Consider the following 19,820-nt stretch of genomic DNA (forward strand, 5'->3'; position numbering starts at 1 on the left):
TGTATGTACTACTAATCCCCTAGACAGTTCAAATTTTGAAATATATACTTATGCAGTACAGCTGAGCCTGCTTCATTTGATCTTTTCGCACTGTTTGTCCTGTTCCCAGAGCGCATTCTGCATTTCCGTGTTTCGCCTTGAGCAAGGGGTTTGCGTCGCCGGCTCACCTGCTCCATCTATCTAGTAGCGCAATCTGCTGCTCCAGTTTAAATTTAAAATGTAGCTACACTGTTCCTCTGGTCATCTCTGTAGTGACACTGTTCATCCAGAGCGGTTTTTCTCTCTTCTCTTTTTCTCTCTCACCAACGGCGCCGGAGCCAGAGAAGCTCGTTTTTTTTCTCCTCCGTCTCTAGCTCATGCGCGCTACAGTGTGGAAACAGAGCTGGTGGGAGCCTGGCCAAACACGCCCTTAAAACGGGGGGTTAAAAGAAAGGTGACAGATGCCATGGTGGATGATGGTTTGGCAGGCTCTCTCCTTCAGGCAGGCGGTTAAAAAAAAAGTAATCGCTGGAGCCACGGCACGGAGGGATGATTGGATGGTAATCCCGCCATGCTGAGTGTGTGATTGCTGCTGATCAGGGGGAGTTGGGCGTGTGAGTTGGTGCCTGGTGTTCTTGCTGTGGCCAGCTAGGAAAACAGAGGGGCCGTTCGACTCCAGTTTCCTTGCTTCCTACTGCTGCTCTGCTACTGCCGCTTCTTTTTCTTCTTTCTTTTTCTTTTTCTTTTTTTCTTCTTCCAGTTTTCTTGGTGTCTCAAAAGACAGTGCAGTGAACCAGTGGCGTACTTGTGAAAATATTTGGAACGTGATGCCCTCTAAGGCTCATGGCTTCGTGTTAATATAACCAGGAAGAGCCTCTGGCATGGTGGTACAATTTGTACAACAAGAAGAAGCTAACTACTTTGGTAACTCTAGATTACATCACAAGATTATATTAATCAGAAGATACCTATCATATCTAACCGAAACCGTGATACTTGCCTTCACCCGCAATCTAAGCCTGAGCGCACAATCAATCTTCAGGAGATATCAATCAACCAGATATTGTGGTCATGTGATCCTATTGGATATTCTTAACATCCTCCTCAATCACAACTTATCAGCAACGTTGAGATTGTCTCATTTGCTTCTCTGGAAGAGGCTCAGTGAAGCCATCGGCGATCTGATCTGTAGTGTTGATGAATCTGATGTCTAGGCCCTCTACTGCAACTTGTTCGCGTACAAAATGAAAATCGATCTCTATATGCCTGGAGCGTGCATGAAATACAGGGTTAGCCGATAGGTACTTTGCGCCAAGATTATCACACCATAAACATGTTGCCAAAGGATGTGGAATACCTAACTCATCAAGTAATTTTTGTACCCACATTACCTCTGCAGTAGCATTGGCCAAAGACTTGTATTCAGCTTCTGTACTTGATCTTGAAACCATAGGTTGTTTTCTTGCGCACCATGACACTAGGTTGCAACTTAGGAATACAGCGAAGCCGCCTGTAGATCGTCTGTCATTAGGGCAACCGGCCTAATCAACATCTGAAAAAGCACTTACAAGCAGAGTTAGATTTTCTAATTTTTAACCCTAGGCCGATTGTTCCTTGTACATATCTCAATATTCTCTTCACAGCTTTCCAATGAACGGTCGTCGACGAGTAAAGGAATTGACAAACTTTGTTGACCGAAAAAGACAGATCTGGTCGTGTGAGGGTGAAATACTGGAGAGCTCCAACAATGCTCCTGTATCTGGTTGAGTCCTCCACTCTTAACCGATTGCCACTAGTGACTGAAAGCTTTTCGGTAGTATTAAGGGGTGTTTTGACGGGTTTACACAACTGCATATTAACTCTCTTGAGGATATCAGAAGCATATCGTTCCTGTGTCAAAAGCAATTCACCTTTCTTTCTTTGAACCTGTATGCCAAGAAAATAGTAAAGGTTCCTGAGATCTTTGATTACGAATTCCTTCTCTAAATCTCAGAGAAGAGCATACACTACTTCCTGTGATGAACTGGCCACAATTGTATCATCAACATATACAAGCATAAAGATGGCATGATTTTCCTTTCCGATAAAAGAATAACGATGTGTCAGCTTTGAAGGGAACAAAGCCCAGACTCTGAAGTTTACCACACAACCTAGAATACCAGGCCCATGGTGCTTGTTTTAAACCATATAGGGATCTGTCAAGTTTGTATAAGTGATGTGGTTTGGTCTTATCTTCATAACCTGGCGGCCGTTTCATGTATACCTCTTCTTCAAGGAAACCATGCAAGAAAGCGTTCTGAACATCGAGTTGCCTCAAACACCAATCCTTAGACATAGCTAGAGAGAGCACAAGACAAATTGTGGCTACTTTCACAACAGGACTAAAAGTATCCTCATAATCAATGATGTATCGTTGTTTGAACCCCTTTGCTACTAGGCGTGCCTTATATCTGTCAATTTTTCCATCTGATCTTCTTTTGATTTTATAGACCCACTTGCAAACTATCACATTTTTACCTTTTTGAGGTGGAACTAGATGCCAAGTTTTATTCCTGATCAATGCATCAAATTCAACATCCATAGCACGCTTCCAATTATGATCGACTAAGGCATGTTGCACATCAATATGACCTTTAGTGGTGGCTGCTAACTGACCATATTGAATAGTTCCATCAGTGTAAATTTTTTGTTTGCGTATACCATATTGTAGACATGTGGTGGGTCGCTGGAGAGCCGATGCTGCAGGCGATGTAGAAGATCCGGTGGGTTGATCTGTGGCTAGCCTAGAAGATCCGATGAGCAAAGATCTGGTGGGTTGATCTGTGGTTGGCGTAGAAGATCCGGCGAGCGGCGGACCCAAGGGAGTTTCCCCACCACTAGTCGAAATATCCTGTCCCCCTATCCGCGGAGCCAGGCGAGGCGAGTTCGAGACAGGTGGCACACGCGGAGAGGATGCCGGTGGAGCTGACGCGTTCGTCACGAGCGCAGGAGCTGACGCCGCTGGATCCAAGACCGATCATGTCGGCTCCGCAGTGGAAGGTGTAGGTGAATCTGCCTGGGGATTGCCGTCTGTTCCTGCCAAAACGGGAAATTGCTCGAGGAGCATGAAATGACACCCGTTCCCAGCCAGATTTAGTTCGTTTGACGCTAAATTTTTTTCATGTGCTGCACGCTTAGACATAGGGTTAGTATGCAGGGAATCATTATCAAAATGATCTGAAGAATTATCGTCCCCAAAATCATGAGAAGGATTTATCAAAGTTGAAGGAAGGAGGAGAATTTCATATCGTAATCGAGCACCAGCGTTTGGGTGAAGTTTGGCGAAGGGGAAGGCATGTTCATCGAAGACCATGTCTTGGGAAATATAGACACGCCCTTCATTGACATCCAGACACTTGAACCCCTTGTGTATGTTACTGTATCCTAGGAAGACACAACATTTGGAGCAGAATTGCAACTTGCGAGCGTTATAAGGCCGTAGATTCGGCCAACATGTGCAGCCAAAAGTACGAAGAGAGGAGTAGTCTGGTGTTTGATGAAACAGACGTTCAAGAGGAGTTTGATTATTGATAATTTTACTAGGGAGGCGATTAATAAGATAGGTGGCAGTGATGAAAGCTTCATCCCAAAATTTTAAGGGCATATAAGCATGGCTAAAAGCAAAATACATACTTCAACAATATGACGATGTTTGCGTTCAGCAGAGCCATTTTGTTGATGTGCATAAGGGCATGAGACATGATGCGAGATGCCAATGCACTGAAAGAAGGCATTCAGCTTTTGATATTCCCCTCCCCAGTCAGTTTGCATAGCGAGAATTTTTCTATCAAATTGGCGTTCAACCATAGCTTGGAATTCATGAAATTTTTGAAAAACTTCAGATTTATGACGAAGCAAATAAATTCATGTAAACTTGCTGAAATCATCAATGAAGCTAACGTAATAACTATTTTTGCCAACAGAAGTGGGCGCAGGACCCCGTACATCAGAAAACACAAGTTCTAAAGGACTCAATGAGATACTCGTGGATCTAGGATAGGGTAGCTGATGACTTTTGCCCTTTTGGCAAGCATCGCAAATAGTTTCTTTATTCAAATCGGCAATAAAGGGAATACTATTTTTGCTAAGGACTTGCTGAACGACTACAAAAGAAGGGTGGCCGAGACGACTATGCCACCTAGACGAAGGAGACTTGACAGCACCAAACGCCCCTTTATTCGATGACGGCCTAGACTTCAACGGGTAGAGGCCGCCTTCACATTCCCCTCTAAGGATGGTTTTCTTCGTCGCCTGGTCCTTAATAAAAAATAGTTGGGATGATATTCAATAAAAGCATGGTTATCGGATGTAAGATGATGAACAGATGCAAGGCTTTTGTTAGCTTTAGGGACATAAAGAACATTGTTTAGGATGAGATTTTGATTTGGGGTACGAACAAAACTTCGACCAATTTGATTGATTCTCATACCTGCGCCATTAGCAACATGAACCTTGTCGTTTCCATGGTACTTGTCCCTCACGGTGAGCTTCTCCAGCTCTCCCATGATGTGGTCGGTAGCACCAGTGTCTGTGTACCAGTTGGTGTCGATCCCATATGACGCAGAAGAGGTAGATCGGGATTGCTCTGGTGGGCCGGTGAAGGAAGCGTCAAAATGCTTAAAGCAGCGGAGTCCGGTGTGGCCCTCCTTGCCGTAGAGCTGGCAGATGGGTTTATCGCCGTTGTAGTTCTGTCGGGGGCGCCCTTTGTTGTTGTTGCCACGGTTGTGGCTGCGCCTGCGTCCTCTGCCACCACCGCCATGGTTGAAACCACCACGGCCTCCACGTGTAGCCGTGTTAGCAGATGAACCAGATCCACCGTGCAGGAGATCCATCCATCGTTCCCAACTCACTAGCTGGGTGTAGAGCTCGCCCAAAGATAGTGGCTCTGTGCGCGCCACGACAACCGAGACAATCAGATTAAAATCCATGTCAAGTCCGGCTAGTACATAGGAGATGATCTCTTCATCTTCAAGATGTTTGCTGGTGGCCGCCATGTCGTCAGCAAGAGATTTCATCTTGTTGAAGTAGTCGGCAATTATAGACGAGCCCTTCTGCGCTGTGGCCAACGTCATGCACGTGTTGATGATACGGCCCCAAGACTGGGAAGCCGTCATCTCTGAGATCACTTTCTAGATCTCGGCCAATGTGGCGCAATTGGAGACTTGCACCTGGATCTCCTTGGAGATATTGGACAGCAGATAGTTAACGATCTGCTGGTCCTTCGCAACCCAAGTTTCATACTCAGGGTTGGGGATGAGCTCAGTCGGCTTATCGGTTGCCTTAGGGATCTGCTTCGCCGGCACCACAATGTCGAGCTCGAGATAGTACGCTATCTACGCACCGCGAAGAGCAGACAGCACCTGGGCGCTCCATAGGGGAAAATTTCCTTTGCCCAACTTCTCAGCGACGGGACAACCGATCAGAGAGAACGATTATTGAAGCGCGGAAGAGGAAGCCATCGAGAATATTGTGGACTAACCTGGCTCTGATACCATATGAAAATGGTTGGAACGTGATGCCCTCTCAGGCTCACGGCTTCATGTTAATATAGCCAAGAAGAGTCACTGATGTGGCGGTACAACTTGTACAACAAGAAGAAGCTAACTACTTTGGTAACTCTAGATTACATCACATGATTACATCAATAAGGAGATACATATCATATCTAACCGAAACCGTGATACTTGTTTTCACCCGCAATCCAAGCCTGAGCGCACAATCAATCTTCAGAAGATATCAATCAACCAGATATTACGGTCATATGATCCTGTTGGATATTCTTAACAGTACTCCTACTAAAGTTCTCTTATTACTTTCTCGAACGAAAAGCATAACTCAATTAGACGATGAATCTAGAGGCAAGCTGGGTTTTTTAGCGATCATGTTCGTGGTTTCCCATTCTCGTGTCCCGCTTTCCAGTCTCATGCTGCTTCATTACATGCCTTTTGGATTGCCGTCGAATCTCATCACGTCACGCTGCCCCACTACAATCTGCACTATTCCATGTTCCTTTTTTAAAAGTTTTTGCAAAGTCACTGCACAATCCGTATAGTTATCTTGGACCCGTGACTTTAAAAATCCATTAATTATCTTTTTTAAGAAAAATATCCATTTGGAACTCAGGAATTTTATGAGCATTATACAGTAATTTCGCAAAAAACAGTTCAAGTTCATTATAAAACCATAGAATAGAGAAAATCTCACATTTCAAACATGGTCTAAGAAAGTTTTACGTATGAAAGAAGGAAGAATGCTTAGACTATTTTCGTCACGTTGATGTGGTTGTATACCGCTACTATGAATAGTTTATGCGTAGGCATTGACACTAGCATAGCATGTAGATTCAGGAAATAGCACATCTGGCACGGAGACACCAACTCTGGTTTTACTAGCAAATATACTGATGAGATGTATAATTCATTGTGTGGTGCTGATGCCAAAAATCATGAGGTAGCTATTTTTGTTTAACTGGAACTAGTCCACCCTTAAATCAAATAGATTCTGAGACTCATAATAAGTGTTAGTGCAATACAAGATTAATATTGTATAGGAAATTGATAGGAAGTGGCTATTTTGTACATATGTTGTGAGTCTAAGCTGAGACATGGCCGCACCTGCGTCACACATGAACGGGCTTGAGGAGCCGAGCCATGGCCAGGCCCGGCACTAGGGCGGGGCTAGAGGGGCAGCCGTCCCAAGCCCAAAGACCCGATAGGCCCTTCCCAAGGTAGTACAGTACTATTCAGCGTATGATGCGTATCTCAGCCCATACATACGCAGGACGGTAGGGTGCAGCCGCGCAGGCACATCGACTCGTCTCCTCATCGGTCCTCATGACTATACGCTTCGTCTTCTACTGTGAGTCAGCATCGGCGGCGGTGACGGCAACTGCTGCCTGTTGCCTTATCATGTAGGTCTAGGCCTGGATCTATGCACCCTTAGGTCTACTCTGCAACTAGGTGCATCACCGCTCCACCACACACCGATCTGCATTTGTTCGTGTAATCCTTGCCTGATGTGACCGTCAAAGAATATAAATCTTTTCCTTGCTTTGTTGCAGTGGAAAATTGCCGACGACAAGAGTCCGCTCATGATCTTTTACCGTATTGGGCAAGGGCGACAACAACCAGGTAAGAATCCATGTCCCCTGACTACGATCCCTAATAGTGAATTTTCTCTTTATATAATTATTTAATCTTTAACATATTGTTATTCTAAATTTGAATAGTACCATGTTATCGATCAAGAAAGTAAAAGAAAGAAGAAAAAGCGAATAGATGATTTGATACAATCACAAAGAGGTTCTCTTCATAAGTTTCTTAAGCGAATAGAAAATTTTGAGGTAATTTAATGTGTATAAAATATTTTATATGATTATCTTTGCATTTAGATAACTACATTTCGTATATGTGTGTATATATACTACCAATGAATAGTACTAGTAGTAGTATTATGTGTTTATATAAATATATAAAAAAGGCCCAAAGTTTTAGTTTCATTAGTGGCGCCGCCCCAACAAAAGCTTGCAGCGCTCCAAACTCAAAGTGGAAATGGTGAGAGTGAGGAATAGGCAAACATGATATAGAGAGTGAGGAGGGCAGACATAATATGGAGAGCAAGGAACGAGGAACAAATGGAATATAGATAGGAGTAGAATAGAAAAAAAATTCTCGGATTCCAAACATGGTCTAAGAAAGTTCCACATATGGAAGAAGAAAGGATGCTTAGATTGTTCTCGTCACGTGGACGTTGTAGGTATAGAAGAAGGAAGAATACTAGAATGCTTAGACTATTCTGGTCACTTGAAAGTTCTGTGTATCGAAGGAGGAAGAATGCCTAGACTATTCTCATCACATGAAACTTCTATGTACGGAAGAAGGAAGAATGCTCGGATTGTTATCATCATGTTGACGTGGCTAGGTACCGCTATCGTTGATAGTTTATGCTAGGCATAAACACTAGCATGTAGGGACAGAAAGACCACGTTTAGTAGTGCTCCTATAACCACTTCGCGAGTAGCTCCACGACTCTACCTACTAAACTAGGGCGAGGGCCTCCGCTCCACCTATGATTCATGCTCTCTAGAGTCCAATGGCGAAGCGTGCATGTAAACTAGGGGGGTCAATTAGTAGTTTGCATCATATTTATCTTCTCCACGCTTCAGTTTTTTTTTTCTTTTTTGCAGTGGAAGCAAAGAATTTGATAGCCTAAGAGTGTGGTGCATTAGGAGAACTCAGGGGACAAGGGGACACTATAGCCCAGTATCACCTCTACTAACCTCCGTTAGTGAGGCCTGTTCGGTTGGTATTAAAGCCGGCTGAAACTGTTTTGTTGTGAGAGAAAAATACCGTAGATTCTAACTGATAAGCCGACTGATAAGTTCAAGCGAACATGCCAGAAAACCTTCGTAACGGAGGAACCATGCCCCGTGGCAGGCAACTTAGAAAGAGAGAAAAAGACAAGAAAGGGAAAAAATGAAAATAGGTATTATAAACATTTTATTATCTTTATGTTGTCCAAATTTAAACAAATTGCTCTGGAGAAGCCGGAACCAGAGAAGTTTTTACCCGAGATAGCAATGTGAGATTAATTAAGAAAGACAATTAAGAAAGATACTTCCCCATACTTCAGATAATGCAATGCATACTATGCATTGAAGGTAAAAGTGATCTATAAAAGATGAATGTGATCGTTGAGGGAGTAAGACGGTCATAATAACGATACCCCTAAAGTAAAGAAATAACTAAATTACTATGCATTGAAGGTAAAAGTGATCTATAAAAGATGAATGTGATCGTTGAGGAAGTAAGATGGTCATAATAACGATACCCCTAAAGTAAAGAAATAAGTAAATTCATGGACCTTTTACAGTTCCGATAGGAAGATAGCATAGTCGGCTAGTATTCATACTGGACGAGTTCAAAGTTATTAAGGCGGTGCTAAACGCGTCATATGAGTTTTATGTTTAAAGTTTAAATCTCTGATGAATTTTGCATCAAAGTGACCAATTTTTAGAGAAAAGATAAATATCAAGGAATGCTCTTAAACTAGAGAAATGTATTTTCATGTTTCCGCTGCAATAAAGTTGATTGTCTTCTAATTAAATTTGAACCAACGGAAGAATTTAATTTTGAGGAGCAGTTCTATGTTTTCGAGATTATTGAATTTCTATACGTTAATTCCATTTCTGCCCAACGGTGATGTGGAATTAATGTAGAAGAATGATGTTTTATTCTATTTCTGCCCAACGGTGATATAGAATAGAACATAAATTTTTCAAAGTTTAATGAGCATTATTGTTGAATTTTTTTTTTTCAGTCAAAAGACTTCCATGCTTTCATTCTTGAAGGCAATAAGAGAAATGAGCTGGGTACTTGTGACTCAGATGATGAAATGCCTAAGGGCAAGTTATGTATGAAAAAATGCCATTGCTTAAGGGACTGTGTTCTTTTTAAAGAATAGCTTCAAAAGAAAAGAATTCTAGGATATTAATCCAAGAAAAGAGATACATCAATGAGAGTCTTTATTGAGAAATGTCTTTTATGTACTCTCTGTGAAGAAGAATTTATTTTCAGTTTCACTTATGAGAGTTGTAAAAGTCAAATACATGTTTAATTTGACTAACATTGGATTAAACATGTGTGTTAAAAGAATATTTGAATTTATTTCTAAATTTGATGATTGAACACGAGCCAATCCTGACAATTATGTCCGTTCAAGGGAATTATCTCGCATGGCGGGAAAAGTTTGTGATAGTACCCGCATGGCGGGAAAAGTTTGAGAAAATACCCGCATGGCAGGGTAAAGTTGGCATATTACATATGTTAACCAATCCTGCATGGCAGGAGAGTTTGGCATAGTACTTATCCCGCATGGCGGGAGAAGGATATGATGACTCATGTGCTCTAAGTGTATTCCGCACATAGAGAGAAGTTTGGGGTAGCTCTTATGCTATCCTAGAATTGACCGTACACTCTGATTGTGTCATGGTCATTAAGTACTCAATGAGTTTAAGAACAAAAGAAAGTTACATGTGAACCAAAAGATAAGAATGATATGCAAGCGTGACTTGCAGAAGTATTGAAAATAATAGACTATGTTGAGTTTTGAAGTGAAATAAGGAAAATGTACTCCCATACAAATTTTATTTGCATGATGTAATCATGTGGATGAAGTAAGTAATCAAAGTTTCCTCATTCACAAGAGTTCATAATGTTTCGAAATTGTGGTAGAAAAGTTCATACCACATTTCGAGGGGGAGAAATGTGAGATTAATTAAGAAAGACAATTAAGAAAGATACTTCCCCATACTTTAGATAATGTAATGCATACTATGCATTGAAGGTAAAAGTGATCTATAAAAGATGAATGTGATCGTTGAGGGGGTAAGACGGTCATAATAACGATACCCCTAAAGTAAAGAAATAACTAAATTACTATGCATTGAAGGTAAAATTGATCTATAAAAGATGAATGTGATCGTTGAGGGAGTAAGATGGTCATAATAACGATACCCCTAAAGTAAAGAAATAACTAAATTCCTGGACCTTTTACAGTTTCGATAGGAAGATAGCATAGTCGGCTAGTATTCATACTAGACGAGTTCAGAGTTATTAAGGCGGTGCTAAATGCGCCATATGAGTTTTTTAGCAGATTAAACCCAAAATAAGAAATTTGAAGATACACCATCTTTACAGAAGATGGAGTAATCTGGGGGAGCATGGTATGTAGATACCTAAGGCTTGAATAGAAGTGGGATTACATATCCACTACAGTGTTTTAGAGCAATAAATTGCTTAATACATGTTGATGTTGTATGACATATACAACACCTGATGTTAGCTCTTAAAGAAGATGAATAAGTAAATAAGGATCTTGTGATACAGGAGGCTATAGAACAATTGTCTTTTGGCAATGAAGAGTAACAATAGCCCCATATGAAAGAAGTGCCACGAGGCCCCAGAAGGTCTTAAAGAATAAGAAAATCAGATATTTCTGGTGACTAAGAAGTCAATGTTAAGAAAGAAATTCAAATGGAAGGTAATTCCACCTTATTTAAAAAAGCCATGAGAGGCGTTCACTCGTCTAAATGGCAAGAAGCAAAGGAAGATGAAATAAAATCGATAAATACCAACGATGTTTGGGACTTAGAAGAAATTCCTAATTGAGCCAAAACAGTAGGTTGTAATGGGTCTGCAAGACAAATGTGACTCCAAAGGAAATATAGAAAGCTATAAAGCGCCACTTGTGGCGAAATGATTTACACAAAGAGAAGGAATAGATTATAATAAGAATGCAACGATTCTTTAAGAATCATAATGGCGTTAATGGCACATTACGATTTACAGTAACATCAGAAGGATGTAAAGACACATTCCTCAACGGGATTTGTATGGAAAAGTTTACATGGCATAACGCAAAAGGTTTTGTCGTGGAAGGAAAAGAACGTAAGGGATGTTGCCTAACGAAATCCATTTATGGATTAAAGCAAGCTTTAAGACATTGGTACTTGAAGTTTGATAGTACAATATGAAAGTTTAGGTTTAAAGGGAATATAGAGGACAATTGTATTTATGCAAAGTTTAAACATGGGAAATTTATTTTCCTAATCCTATATGTGGGTAGCACCTTACTCACTAGTAGTGGTGTTAATCTACTGTTGAAGAAGAAATAGTTTTTGTCCTCAAGTTTCAATGAGAATGGTCTTGGTAAAGCGTCATTCGTTTCAGAAATTGGAACTTACCGAGACAAAAGGAAAAGGGGTATTAGAACTATCTCAAGTGTATACTTAGAGAAGATTCTAAAGAAATAAAGTATATATGTGAGTAAACCTGCGCCTGTTCCTATAGTAAAGGGTAATAGTTTTGGAAACTTCCAGTGTTCTAAGAACTAATGTAAGATCGATAAAAAGGGCGTCCTATATGCTTCAGTTGTTGGAAGCTTAATGAATGCTTATAAGTAAGAACTTACCCTAACATAGTTCATGTATCCAGGATGTTTTGGCAGAAGTCCAGTTCAGATATAGATCACTAGAATAGAGTTGAGAATGTTTTGCAATTGTGCAAAGATTTATAGGCCTCATGGTGAGTAAGAAAGAATAAGTACTCTCAAATATTTATGGGTACAAATGTTAAATTTTGACAAGATGTTTAGTGAAACCCACATAGTAGCTAACACTCGCAGTTGGAGTTTTATTATGGAAAAGCTCCAAAGAAACACTTGTGGTGTCATCAAAGATGCATACCCACAGTATAGCTTGTTATGAGGCTTAAGGACAGGCGAAATGGTTAAAAGAACTTATACTCGGAATTGATAATGGTATTCAATAGCAATAACCATTTAAGTAGTTCGCTCCTATAACAACGGTTAAGTGTGCTGCCAAACACATTGACGTTAAAGTTATACGTTGTCAAGGAGAAAGTCCGGAATCATACTAAAAGTATTGAACATATAAGTAACAAGCAAGTGCTTGTGGATCTGCGTACAAAAGGCTTACCACCCAGTGTGTTCAGAGAACACACAGTCGACATAGGTTTACGGGAAAGCCTATGATTTTCGGTCAATAAAGGGCCCAAAGTTAAAGAATCTATTTCAGAACAGGGACGTGTATTTTAGCTGTTAAATCTATCGGCGATTGACCGTGACGATGAAGCATGCTTTATGCACTAATCTGTGATGGAACAAATAAAAGTGAAAGGGATTAAAGTCAAAGTTTAAAGTTAAAGTATGAGTTGAGATCAAGGGGGAGAATGTTGGTTTGATCTCTCAACCACAGTGGCCCAACAGACACTTGGGCCTTGACCTCGCACCTTGATCGGGGGCGCCCAGTCCATCTATGGCTGGCAGGTCCCCATCACACTGCACATTAAATAGAGGTGGGGTCGGCGGCTCTCAATACGAGGTTGGCCTGAGCCGTACGCCCCACCAGCAAACCCTACTCCGATCTAATAGAGGGTCGCAGCCAGTGACGGGAAGCACCGCCGCTGCCACGGCATTGCGCCACCACCGTCTTCACCCCGGTCTCCACTACGATGCACTTATTCTCTGACCGTCGCTGCCTAGCGTAGATCTTCACCGACGAACCTATGATGGCCGGATCTGCCTCCTCAATGCCTATCGATGGTCAGTGCCTAACCCTAACTCTCCCTCTCCCTCTCTGTCCTTCTCCGTACACACCATTTCTACAAGAAACCCAATGAAACCCCACTGATCTACACCACGGATGGTCCTAAGAGTATAATAATGGTATCAGAGCCGGTTGCTAGCATGTGATCTAGATCAGGGCAAAGAAAAGAAGAAAGAAAAGAAAGAGAAACGAACTTCGGTTCGGAGAAAATGAAACTCTAACCCTAAAGAAATTGGACGGTCCGGAGGAAGTCTTACCAGGGCTTCCCCACCGCCGTCACTACCGCCTCACGCGGGATGGAGCACCCGCCGCCGGCTTGCTGACGCACGGGAAGAGAATCAAAAGAACAGAAAAAGAAAAGAACGGATTAGATCCTTTCGGATCTGAGCACGTAGGCTAGGGTTTTTCCTAACCCTAACCCTAACTGGGTGAAGATGGAAGGGGTTCTGTTTCAAGACCGCTTGATCCAAACCCTAAACCCGTGACTCGAACTCGGGGAAGAAGAATAGGAACCGAAACCCTAACCATAGATCCAATCCCCATCCCCAAATCGGTCAAAACCGAGAAGAGCAGCAAGATCCAAACAAGCAGAAATGGGGAAAGGGAAAAGCAAGGCCGGTGGCTTTCCTCACCGTTGCCATCTCCGCCATCGTGCGGGAAAGACTGGACCGCGCCGGTGTTCGTCGCCGAGATGCATCTGCGCGGGTACGGGTGCAGGGCGCCGACACGGAGCCGCTTGACGGTGGTGCACTCTCCCGATGGGGAGCGCGCTCGCCGGTAAGAGGGCCCGCGGTGGCGCCGTCTTCGTCTTCTCCTCCGGTGCGGCTTGCTGTCACTTGGGTGCACCGCGCGGCTGAGAAGGGGAAGGGAGAAGAGGAAATGAAGCTAGGGTTTTCCGCCCGTGGCCGGCCCGACGGTTTTGTTCGCCCTAGATGCGCGCTCGACCGTCGGATGCGCACGGACGGCCAAGATCGAGCTGGTTGGGTTTCTCGTAGAAATGGTGTGTACGGAGAAGGACAGAGAGGGAGAGTTAGGGTTAAGCACTGACCATCCGTAGGCATTGAGGAGGCGGATCCGACCATCACAGGTTCGCCGGTGAAGATCTATGCTAGGCAACGACGATCGGAGAAGAAGGACATCGCAGTGGAGACTGGGGTGAAGACGGTGGTGGCGCAGTGCCGTGGCAGCGGCGGTGCTTTCTGTCACTGGCTACGCCCCTCTGTTAGATCGGAGTAGGGTTTGCTGGTGGGGCGTACGGCTCAGGCCAACCTCGTACTGAGAGCCGCCGGCCCCACCTCTATTTAATGCGCAGTGTAACGGAGGCTCACCAGCCATAAATGGACTGGGCGTCCCCCATCAGGGCGCGTGGTCAAGGCTCAAATAGCCGTTGAGCCACTGTGGTTAGGAGATCAAACCAACATACAAGTCTGACACGGAGACACGACCTCTGTTTTTATACAACGATGTCGAGGGGCTCTGTTCCGTGGCTTTGCTCCTCGATCGCCAAGGCAAACCGTCGGCGCAAAACCGCGCACTCGAACGCCACAAAAACTGTGATGATTGTGTACCCGGCCTCGAGTCCTCGACTCAGGTCATCTACAGCACGTACTATACTACAGGACGGGCCCTCAGTCCGGCACTTGCAGAGTTGCCGTGAGCCTGAACCACCAACGGAAGCTCCCCTCTCTTTCAGCAACGGAATCATCACAGTAACCTGGAGCAAGGACGCACGCCATAGCACGCGTGGTGAAACTGCAGAGCGCCCAGCCCCAACAGGCATCATGCCAGTTGCCAGCATTTGAAAAAAAAAACCCCTACAGTTTCCATATCGTGCTGCAACACGGGCACTTTACTGCAGCTAATTCAGAGCTGGTGCAGCGTGTGTTGCAGTGGACCGCATCGGCAGTCATTTGAGAAATATTCTATGAAGATAGATTGATTATCAGAGAAACATGAGATCAAGAATAAAAAGACAACAGAGACACATGAGTTAGACAGATTCAGGTCGTCAGTATGACGTAATACCCTACTCATGTGGTCTGTTGGTTTGTATTAGCTATCGTATGATATTGCGTGAGTTTGGAGGGGGTCTCTGCCCGCCTTATATAGTCCGAGGAGCAGAGTTACAAGTCGGTTAGATCTTAGAGATAATCGGAAAGTAATAACTAATTACAGAAATTTTGGAGTCATATATATATCCTAACAGATTTCGTAGTATCTTTATGATATATTTTAGATGTCTTGCGGGAGGCGGCGAGCAGAGTCATGCCCTGCAAGGCTTCGTCTTGTGGGTTAGGCCGTCTCTTGGGACGCAACCCATATGGTCTGCCGTGAGTATCTGGGGTCATACCCCCCACAGCTAGTCCCTAAGCGCCTGGTACCCGTTGTGTAACGTCGCCTTAAGCTTATCCGAGCATGTGCGAACAAAGCCGAGCAGTCAAACTCATGGTCCGACCACCATGATGAGTTGTCGAGCAGTTATGAGCAGTTGACGAGCAGCGTGTACTATCACCGAGCAGCGCGAACCGTAGCCGAGCAGCATAACCCAAGCATGGCTTGCCATAAGGGTGTAGGGAGCTCAAGTTCAGAATCGAAAATTTCTTCGCAGTGGACCAAGTGTGTCCACTTAGAATCCGATCACGAGAAAAGGAGATATTCTTCTTCAGCTTCAAGAAGCACAAAGTCTTCCAGAATAAAGCAAGCATATTCACCGCGAGGTGAAGTGTGTCCACTTAGTCCCCGAGCCTGATAGTAGATGACGTAGTCATGTGGTGTCAGGGTCTAAAATAGAAAATAGTAGAAGACCAGCCGAGCAGGCAGCCAGTCCCTGGGCGTAGCCCCGAAATAAAAAAGAGCACATTCACTGCAAGGTGAAGTATGCCCACTTAGTCCCCGAGCCTGACAGTAGGTGACACAGTCACGTGGTGCCTGGGTCCAAAGTAGAAAAATAGTAAAAGGCCAGCCGAGCAGGCAGCCAGCCCCTAAGCCATATGCGGAGAAATATGAAAAATCCAACCGTGGAGAAAAAAACGGAATAATGGTTGTACAGTAACTGTTACCAAGCCTCAATAAATGGCGGAGAAGTCAGCGATTATTTGGCGAGTGACAATCAACGGCGACGATAAACGAGCGACATGGGCTACGGTTGCGTGAAAGCCCAGGTTACGACCCATTAAGCCGCGTCGGAGATTTCGTAGAGGCGCAAATCGCGGAAATGGTTTCCCAAAAACCCTCAAATACAAAAGGGTGGGGAAAGTACTTTATAACTATGCCGCCGCACCCATGCTCATACCTTTGCCCCTTTGCCATTTCGTCTTCCTCCGTCGTCGCATTTTTTAGATTCACATCCACACGTGCATCCGCCACCAATCTCAAACCAGATCTGAGAAATGGCGCTGAAGAAGAGAGCTGTGAAACCAAAGAAGACAGCCGTCGGAGCCAGCCGCAACAAGAAATGGGTGCCGTCGAAGATGGGGAAGGCGGAGCTCAACAGGATGGTGGCGGCGGCCGTTCTTCTAGACCACGTCAACGCCGGATGGCGGTCAGCCAGTGGTGAGCCCTTCCCGATGCCTAACACTGATGAAGTTGTAGTCTTTGAGGATTATTTCAGGCATGGATTGGGATTCCCAGTTCATCCTTTCCTACGGGATCTGCTGGAGTTCTAGACGATTAGTCTGTGAAATCTCCACCCGAACACCATACTGCACATCTTGTTCTTTATCCATTTTTGTGAGACGTATCTGGGGGTTCTGCCGCACTTCAACCTCTTCAGACAACTATTCTGGTTGAAGAAGAAAGGCGGCGGTGGTTCCAAGGTGGTCGGCGGTGTATATCTATAGCTCTGGGATGGGATGGCCAGCGAGTACATTAATGTACCGCTGAACACTTCTCTGAAAGGGTGGAACTTCAAGTGGTTCTACATGAAGCAGAGTCACCCTGCAATCCGCTGCGACGTCCACCACATCCCGGAGAGCCAGAAGAGCTGGTCGAAGAAACCAAACAGCGCTGATAAGGAGCAGGTGAGGGAGCTCCTCGACTTGATTAAAGGCGTGGAGATTAGCGGCGAACTGGTGGTGGCAAGCTTCATAGTGTATCACGTCTAGCCCTGCAAGGAAAGGGCCCACCCGGGCTTTGACTTCAAAGGTGATGACGACGGGACCCGGGAGAGGACGGAGCGACTATCGAGGAAAGATGTGCTAGAGCGGGCCGCAAAGCTATTCGCTCTTAACGCCTCGTTCAGCTGGCCAAGGCAAATGAGGGTCTTCAATTGTACAAATCCACCTCCTTAGGTAACCATCTTGATTATTTTTCTCATGCTGCTTTGTGTCCATGATTATTGTCGAGCAGTGAACTATTTCACTTATGCAAACATCCATTCGCAGGAAAGAGCGGTGTACTTCTCGGGCGTCCCGAAGAGCGATTGGCTGAAGGGCGTAGATTCTCGGCCACCATCGTAGCCTGAGGAGGGAGCAATCAGCACCTCGTTGGAGAGTCTATCTCTGGTGCCGGAGAAAATCCAGGGGAAGAGGGCAGCGATAGACGAGCCGGCCCGAAAGAAGAGGAAGACGGCGGACGCCGATCCCCTCAAATCGGGCGGTATCTCACTTGGTGGCGACCATACCACTCGAACATGAAGGACCGCGGTGTTCGAGTGGTCAGATGATGACGAAACTTCAGTGGCTCCTCCACCAAACACTAAATCGCCTCCGTGCAGCACGCGCGTGGAGAAACAAGTGAAGAAAGGTGAAAAAGTCCCCGAGCAGTAGGCTAGGGGAGTCCCTGCATAGTAGGCGATGGGAGTCCCCGAGCAGGAAGCGGAGGAAGTCCAAGAGCGGCAGGCGAAGCAGAGGGCAACGATGGAGGAGATGGGACCTCCACCCCAGAGCACGGAAGTCGACCCCATGGTCATGCTTGAGTGCTCGGGTAGGCGTCACCGGTTCAAGAAATTGTATCGGCAGACCAAACCGTAAGTATCCTTGCATTAGAGTTATTTTGTTGTCATTTCTTAGCTTTTTTTGCGCTTGACAAACTGATCTAATGTAGTGCGAAGTGTGCGAAGGGTCTGACCCCACCAGTCCAGACTATCAAACCACCGAGGGCTGATCCCATGGTGGAGACAATGCCGGTGGCTATCGTCCTAGAGTCCCTGAGAGCTCGGCAGCCGGAGGAGGAGTCAACCGCCGCTGCTAGCGAACTTGGTGATGACGAACGAGTGGCGGTGACAATAGACGGATCGGTGGTAGTGCCCGAGGCAATGGCGGGAACTGCCAGGCCTTTGGGAGCAGAGGCTAGAGTTGTCGGCAATGCGCCGGAGTCTAGGGTGGTGAAGCCGGTGGTGCCCGAGGGGCAAACGCTACTTCCTAAGGCATCGTAGGGCATGGTCGGATGCGTTGTTCAGCCATAGAGCCCCCCGGTGGTGCCTCGAGTTACAGCGGAAGAGGACGAGGTGGAAGAGATCGAGCGCGCTGAACCTCAACCCCAATCTATTTAAATCCTCCACAAGCGCGGCGACGAGGTGGTGGTTATTGAGGAGGAAGACACCACGAGGGAGATGAGGAGATTGAAGACCGCCCTTGCCAGAGTGATGAAATAAATCGAGGTCAGTACTGCAACTAGAGTGCTCATCTTTAACGTTGGAGATCGGAGTTCATCATTATAATTATGCATTTATAGGGGATAACTCGAACTGCCGAGCAGCGGCACCAACTGATAAAGAGGATGGAACCCCCTCACCGAAGAGAACGAAAAACTCAGAGAGGCGATGAACCTAATGGAGAGAAACATCCAGAGGCCCTGACACGAGCAAGACCTTGTTGAGTCCAATGCGCGGGACCTAGAACACCAGAAGGGGATCCTATCCGAGCAGATGGCGGCTGCATCCGAGCAGCTATGGTGCAAGACCGAAGAGCTAGCGAGTGCCTCCACACAACTGGAACAGAAATCTAAGCAGCTCAGAAGTGTATCCGAGCAGAGAGCAGGTATGGTATATCGACGAATGTGCTTTGTATTGCTGAACAGCCATATTTTTGGCGATGACTGTTGTGCTTGTAGAGCAAAACACGGAGCTCGGCCAGCTGCGCCAGGCCCTCGAACAACTCTGAGAGGAGAAGGAGAAGGAGATAGGGCGAGCAAACAAACTGGCCGAGGAGTTGAACAGTGAGTACTCCCTGGTCAGAGTTAATGCTGAAGTAGTTTCCTTGCTTAATAGAACTTTATAATGCTTGCAGACTACCGTCGGAGGGTCAAAGTGCAGTTCGATGTGCTAGAGTAGGATGCCCAAACCCAGAGGGACAAGTTTGACATTGTAGTTGCCAGAGTCAAACTAGTGCTTGACTGCGTCGACCTAGAGGTGGCTCCTCAACCCGACGGCAGGCCACCGCACCCGGACATCATCATCGAAAGGTGCAAGACAACATGTGAGAGCTTCAAGAGCTTCAACCGTGACGCTGTTATTACCGGCATTACTCATGCCCTTGCGGTGGTTCGGTCCCACTATCAATCTGTTGACCTTCAGGCGATAGGGGCCAGATTCGTCGAAGGGCTGAGCGAGACGGAGACCCAGTAGCTGGAGGATAAGGTGGAGGATGCGGCGAAAAAGCTGGCCGGCGACATCGACCTATTTGGTGAGACGAGCAGCGATGGCAAAACTCGGTGATCTACTCGGAGATTATCATCT

At 45.2% G+C, this 19,820-nt stretch overlaps 1 non-coding gene across 1 annotated transcript; it reads right to left on the bottom strand.

The window, feature by feature from the left end:
• Positions 1–4,857: 4,857 nt before the first annotated feature.
• On the bottom strand, positions 4,858–4,994 carry LOC136514639 (small nucleolar RNA Z247). Its single transcript, XR_010773786.1, has one exon. It is a non-coding gene; the product is annotated as a small nucleolar RNA Z247 (small nucleolar RNA).
• Positions 4,995–19,820: the final 14,826 nt, after the last annotated feature.

This window comes from Miscanthus floridulus, chromosome 16 (assembly GCF_019320115.1).
Source record: "Miscanthus floridulus cultivar M001 chromosome 16, ASM1932011v1, whole genome shotgun sequence".
In the NCBI taxonomy this organism is placed as follows: domain Eukaryota; kingdom Viridiplantae; phylum Streptophyta; class Magnoliopsida; order Poales; family Poaceae; genus Miscanthus; species Miscanthus floridulus.